This window comes from Salvelinus namaycush, chromosome 7, assembly GCF_016432855.1.
Source record: "Salvelinus namaycush isolate Seneca chromosome 7, SaNama_1.0, whole genome shotgun sequence".
Taxonomy (NCBI): Eukaryota; Metazoa; Chordata; class Actinopteri; order Salmoniformes; family Salmonidae; genus Salvelinus; species Salvelinus namaycush.
In genome coordinates, this window is record NC_052313.1 from 43,915,290 (window position 1) to 43,922,741 (window position 7,452).

At 46.6% G+C, this 7,452-nt stretch overlaps 1 pseudogene; it reads right to left on the reverse strand.

Annotated features, from left to right (window-relative positions):
• Positions 1 to 3: 3 nt before the first annotated feature.
• LOC120050735 lies at positions 4 to 3,790 on the reverse strand (annotated as a pseudogene).
• Positions 3,791 to 7,452: the final 3,662 nt, after the last annotated feature.

Below are 7,452 nucleotides of genomic sequence, written 5' to 3' on the forward strand. Positions count from 1 at the left end.
ATATACGTTCTTTGGCATTAACATTCTTTTTATTAAATCAAATAAAAACAGAAATACAGAAATTCAGCATGGACAATTATTTGCTTTAATTGTAAACGAAAGATGAGAGGTTAACCTACAACCTCTCATAGCATGCCTATGTAGCACATCAATACATTATCTCCAACTATGCACACAATTTCAGAGAAAAACAGACACATGATTTTTGGTTTAATCCAGCGCCATCATAGCCTTGTATAGGCAAAATAGTCAACAACAGATTCAAGCAGACACAAGGACAGTATCTGTATGAGTCTCTCAAACTCACACTAAACAAAACAAAACAATAAATCCAATCCAAAACAAAGGGGGTATCTTCAAAAGTAGCAACCAAAGGTGACAGACACTCCTCATCCATGTTGTTCTCCATTCCCTCTTTTACGATGCCCTGTTTGTTATCCTTTTATGTCCTCTCCTCTCCTCATTTCTCATCAAAACTCCTCTGTGGATCATATCCAGTTGGCAGGAACCCACTGTGGCTCGTCCTGAGCCCTCCTCACAGTCAAAGAACTGGCACTAGTGAGACTCCATCTTTCTGGCTGCCTCCTCAATCTCCTGGAAGTCTTCCTCCTGTTGGGAACAGAATAACATGACAGTTGGTCACTATCTTAAATATGGCATGATGGTCAGTATTTCAACCATTTGATCACCATAGGGATGGCATATTATTACCAGGTATCTTTGGAAAAAGAGGTTCAAACCGTGAGAGACTTCCTGGTCAATGAAAAAAACGGAGAAATGATAATAAAACCATAATAGTGCTTACTTTGAAAGGGATGTTGACGTAGTAGTTTGTGGTGATCTGAGCGTCCTTTCTGGTCTCCTTCATGCGTTCTGCGGTGGGCGGCTTCACATAGATGACGTAGGCCTTGAGCTCATGTGTCCTCACTGACTGGATGGCCTAAAACGGGACAGTCATCATACATGGGTCAATTGAGAACTAATTCTCATTTTCAATGAAGACCTGGCCAAGATGCAACTGAGGTCAACACAGAGCTAACTCCACAATAAGGCCAAGTCAATGATGAAGCCCCACTGGGGAAGAACCCCAGCAGGACTCACGTGAGGCTCGATTTCGATGGCACAGATCCTTCCACTGTTCAAAACATCCTTCACAGCATCAAGACTAGTGCTGTAGAAATGACCTTTGTACTCCCCGTTTTCCAGAAACCTGGTTTAAAACAAATGCAACACAAAACCCTGGCTTATAATCAGGTGGTCCACATCAATGTTATTAACTTACTTAATCCTCTTTGTCCCCATTAGGACACAAGGCCACGAGTCACATTCATGTTGTGACAGTTGATTTAACAACATGTGTTTGTGAGAGGAAAGTGATAAGCTGTTATTCAGGGAGTACCTACTTGTTGTTGTGAACCATGTTCTCAAACAGTTCTCTGTTGATGAAGTGATACTCTTTACCAGACTCCTCATGGCTCTTAGCGGCTCGTGTCGTGTCTGGAGGAAGAGGGACAAATATTTCAAATGACATCATAGGAAGAAAAGACGTCATACAAGACATCATAGGACGACATCAAATAAGACATCGATTGTATCCATGTCAACAATGGAAGAAAGTCAAATAGACTGACAGGTTCACAGAGGTTAGGTGGTTTACTTATGAGGCCCTGCCCCTTGAAAGGTCACTGGGTTGATTTCGATTAACCGTCTGCGAAGTTCGTTCACTCTAACGCCAGAGGGACCTGAGAGAGAACAACACACTTGTGAGATCTCTGTCATGTCATCACACATATTCTGCGTCAATACAAGTAGAGACACACTGCCCATGTACAAGAACAGTGACACAACATGTGTCATACCGTCTCTGCCTTATTGGCCACAGAGCCATTTACGCGTTAGCACGTACTCATGACAGTCAATACATATTTGAATCTTGTGCCAATCTATTTGTGTAGCTGGTTAGTGTCAGACTGGTGAATTACCCACCAGGGCGACCAGGCGGTGCTTGTCCTGCGGGTTGCACTGGTATCGTACCACCTCTTCGTATGGGTTGTTGAGGGCACTGTAGCAGCTGCCGGAGCAGCGGGTGTAGCAGGACTGCTGACTGGAGCCTGTGCTTAGGGACTGCCGCTGACACAGACGCAGGCTACGTCTGAACCCAGTCAGATAGATCCCCTCGATGTTAGTGCTAAACTCACCCTCCTCTAGGAGCGGGGGAACAGGGAGGGGGAGAGCACGATAATGTGAGGAATGTGTATGTCACTAGACATGGTGTTGGAGTTGATTCTAATTGAGCTCAAAGGAGAGCTCAGTAGAGCAAGTTATGTTCACCTTCTCTTAGCTCCTCTCACATTCCAAATTGGAATTCAGAAATGATTGAGATAAAGTAAACAGTGTTATAGTTGAGTGATACTATATTTTGCATACCACAGGCTACATGATGAACTAACTTCAACAAAGACTTAAATACCAGATTCAAAATCTTCCTCTATTTTCCTCAGAAAATAGAAAAAAAACATACAAAATAATCCACCAAAGTCATCTTGAAGTAAACAAATGAGTGAAACAATATGATTCATTGTAGAGGAAATTACTCACAGGGTTTGATGCAGGTGTGCGGCTGGTAGGGCTGAGACCACCAGAACTCTTTCTGTTTCCTCCTGAGCAGGTTGGTGGAGGGGATAAGCCCAGCACAGGGTGCCGAGGTGCTGGGTAGTTTCTTGGCCTGCCACCAGAGGGTGTCTGACTGGTCCACGATCTCCAGCAGGTCTCCCTTCCTGAAGTCCATACCTGCCTCGGCGCAGGGGATGGCCGGGTCCTGCTGGGGACTGTAGTCTGCCATGACACGCACATACAGCTGGGACACCAGGAGACACAATACAACAGACAACAAGACACAAGGACAATGCAATGAAAAGATCTTTACTACAACACTGAAGACAGGAACTGAGCCATAGGTTTTCTTGGTAATAGTAACCTCCTATTGTCAAGAGAAAGACTTTGGTTTTGGTGCCATTATGGTTCAATCAGCTTGCATGACTTGTCTGATACTGTTACCAGGGAAGGGTAGGTCGGTAAACATGCCATTACTCACTATTATCTGGTTGTTGACTGGTCTACCTGTGATGGGAACCACTTTGAACATGAGAGTGCCTTGAGACCGGGCCTGTGGGTCCAAAGACAGATAAACGCCCATGTACATCACTGGTGGATGAAGACGTACTACAGACACCGTCTGTGTTGACTGTGTGAAATGTGTGCATGTTTGGGCAGCCAAGCAGTGTTCTGCTACTCACCACTATCTCAATGACCTGCTCAGGCTCCAGGCCATCTAGAGAGTAGCCATTCACCTCTGTGATCCTGTCCCTTGCATGCAGCAGACCTAGAGAGAGAGAGGGGGGAGGAGGGGCACAAATGAGAAAGAAGAAACAGATTAAAGACAGAGTGAGTGAGAGAGAGAGAGTGTGTGTGTGTGTGTGTGTGTGTGTGTGTGTGTGTGTGTGTGTGTGTGTGTGTGTGTGTGTGTGTGTGTGTGTGTGTGTGTGTGTGTGTGTGTGTGTGTGTGTGTGTGTGTGTGTGTGAGTGAGAGAGAGAGAGAGAGAGAGAGAGAGAGAAAGGTGGTCTCACCGTCGCAGTCCGCCAGTCCTCCATGGATCGCCCGTGCCACATAGATCTCCCCTCCATGGATCACCCGTGCCACAAAGATCTCCCCTCCATGGATCACCCGTGCCACAAAGATCTCCCCTCCATGGATCACCCGTGCCACAAAGATCTCCCCTGTTATCTCATTTCACTTTATCGTGGCTCCCTAAGAGAGAGACAGAGAGGGGACGTGAATCCAGGGTTAAAACATTGTCCTGTAGCTCTCACACATGGAGTGAGCTCCAAAAGTATTGGGACTTTGACAAATGTTTAGTTGCTTTGGCTCTGTACTCCAGGACTTTGGTTTTTAAATGATGCAATGATTGTGAGGTTAAAGTGCAGACTGTCAGCTTTAATTTGCAGATGCACAAATATCATATTTGTGCATCTAACATTCTCACTCATCATTATTCATGATTCATTCAGGATTATCGTTAATCATGGTAGCATCCACATGAATGTAGAAGTGTTTAAAAACATTATATTCTTATTTACAATAATAGTGACTCCAAAATGACACAATACATTATTTACCATTCTTCTATTGGGCACAAAATAATATGAAACACAAACATTACAAACAGGAAATGCATCCAACAAATGTTTAGACTCACAAGCTTGATGTAGTCATTGCGTGCTATGAATTTGGGACCAAATACTTAACTTTTTACTACTTTCATACACAAAAGTGAATGTGCAAAAACTGCTGTAATTTCTAAACGATTCACCCGATATGGATGAAAATACCCTCAAATTAAAGCTGACCGTCTGCACTTCAACCTCATTGTATCATTTCAAATCCAAAGTGCTGGAGTACAAAGTCAAAACAACAAAAATTGTGTCACTGTCCAAAACACTTTTGGAGCTCACTGCAAACAGAATTATCGCTGGGGTGGAACAGCAACAATGACACATTTGGCCAATTACAGGTTATGGAGGGTGTCATGTGATATGAGATGAAAACATCATGAGTCAAAAAGGAATAATGGACATGCTTTATTTACAATTACAAAATGAAATAATATGAAAATAACAGATGACATTCGGGAAACACGGAGTTGCATGAAACACAGTGGATGAGGTTACCATTGAGGATGGAAACGCAACAATGAGCATAGCCAGCACATAACAATTGCAGGATGAATGGTGGGCGACATGATGGTGATGAAGATAACAGAAGAAAGGATAAATGCCTTTTGAAGCCGAGATCTCTGAGGGAATCTTGAGGAGAGGACCATTCCCTGAAGCAGAGGAATATAAGACCTCCTGAAGATACCAGAGCACCACTGTCCTCCTGGCTGGTTCACTTCCTCTTCTTCCTCTTCTTCTTCCCCTGGCTAGAGCTGGAGCCAGTCTTGTTGTGGTTGGGGGCGGGCGGGGCAGGTGGTGGAGGTGTTGAGAGGCTGTTGTAGAGGTGGGGTTGCTGGAGCTGGGGTTCCACATGCTTCTTTTGAGATGTGGGGGAAGCACCAACATGCTTTTTGGGAGACATAGGCGGAACCCTGGTCTTCAACCCTGCTTTGGGTGACCCATTACAGGCTGGGGACCGAGGCTGAGAGATCTTCCCCTGGGATGTGGATATGCCATCCATAGAGACAATGAAGGAGCTGGAGGAGGTGGAAGAGGAGGAGGAAGAGGTGGACAGGGAGCATACTCTGGACTGGTGTGAAAGGGATGTCTGAGTCTTCAAGCTGCTGGCTGTGTGTTCTTGTACCCTGGCTGATATGGTGACTGGGAGGCTACTGCTGTTGGTTCCTCTGTGTGGTTCCGGTGTATCTGCTACCGCCCTGCTGGCAGCGATGAGTGTCTGCAGTCTGCTCACCACCTGGGCCAGCAACGTCAGGGCCTGGGCATTCTCCTGGACACTCTCAGACATGCGCTCTGTGGCGGCGGCCATCTTCTGCCCCAGCAGCCAGACGTCATTGGTGCTGTGCTCCATAGAGCTGGCAGCCTGCTGCACCGTGGACCTCAACTCATCCAGGCTCTTCTGCTTAGCCAGCTCCACAGGGGGGTTGAGAGGCATCTCATCTACCCGCCGATGCTGCATGGGGCTGGGGGGAGCCGTGCTCACCCGGGGGCTGACGCTGTAGCTCCGGAACCGCGGAGGAGTTCCAGGGGGATGGTGGTAGTCACCCATGGACAGGTGGTATGCAGCCGTGCAGGGAGGGATGAGAGTCCAGGGCTGGAGGGGTGGAGCGTGGTGTGGGAGAGGGGTCAGGATGTTGGCTGACTCTCTCTCTTCGTCGCTGTCTAGCTCCTCAATCACATTATCTCCAGAAGCAGGGAGGAGAGAGAGGTTGGAAAAAGGTCATCTATTAGCCTGAATAAGAGTAGAAGTTCCATTGTGTTGTATTATAATGTACTGAACTGATATGTATTGCAGTGTACAGCACTGTACAACTCATGGCAGTAGATACAATATTGCATCATATTGTTTTCAGGGTCTTTTCAACTGTAGTTCTTACCAATGAGGACAGAGCTACAGACCGAGGGGGCAGAGCGATTAAGACCTTCTTCTTTCCAGAGTGCATCAGTCTGGTACATTCTGCAGTTACTCATTGGCTTAAAATGTGGCGGAGCGCAGAGCTTGCCCAGGGGTGGTGGATCCGCAGAAGATAGCAATTTGACTGGTGGGTAGCTGACTCTCCTTGTGCTGGGCATGACTGGTCGCTCCCCGGGCACTACGTCCCCCAGAGCCCCAACACCGTGCCAGGGGCCCTCCACCGCCCTGGCCCCACCGTGGATCAGCCTTCGGCGGGTCATCTTCCTCAGGGTATCCCAGCGACTGCGAATCCCCTCTCCTGAGCTCCTCTTTCAGCGGGAGAGACAGGGCTAGACAAGATTACCTCTGTCTGAGACCACAGATACCTCTATAGCCCTGAAATAGGGATCTGGGTACACAGGGTACTGCTAAAACTGTCTGCCACCAGGATTGGATTTAGATTAGTTCCAAATGGGTTCCAAAAGAGGTCGCAATGTCAGATGTGGATGGGTAGGAGCTTCCGAGTATATACAGCTTAATAGCTATAGGAAAACATTTTGTGTTCAAATTGAGTGACTGGAAATTGTATATTTTGGTGTCCAAAACTGACCCATCGTGACACTAATCATAAGCCATCCTGAAATGTTGAAGTATTAAAACCATCTCTAGTGCTATTACTCTGATTGAAATCATCTGTCACACAATTTAACAATCAAACGAATGACGTTATGAAAGCATCATCTGCCCTTTCTTACAGCTTCTGTCAGGTCCTCAGGAGTTGATGCTTTGCATTCGGTGTGCATAAGATACAACATTTCTGTAACCTTGCATTAAAAACGTTCAGTTGTATCCAATCCACGACTCACCAGCTGCTGCTTGTTCTTCGCCAGACAGACTATCCTCATGGCCTCCTCATCGTCAGCGAGGTTGTCAGGGATAGGAGGCAGCACAGGGTCATAGTCCTTCTGGGCCACCGTATCGTGGGCTGATGTCAGAGCCTAGGACAGAGCACAACTATTAAGTACATTCATTCATTCATTCAGGCGAACTCAACACACATAAATAACTCACACAACCCAGAAGACCTTAGTTACTGCAACAACAGACACAAAGGTTAGGATCATAGGAGCCCCTGTTGCCTCAGGATCTCTCACCTGGAAGTGTGGTCCCCTGAGGAGACTGTAAAGCTCCCTGGCCTCAGCAGAAGTGTTCCGAACTGTTCTCAGGTCAGCCAGAATCTAGAAGAGAAGCAGAAAGACGGGTTGGAACACAGACAGCAGAAGAGTGGACACAGGACAGGACTGACACCACTGACACTTCTGACAAGC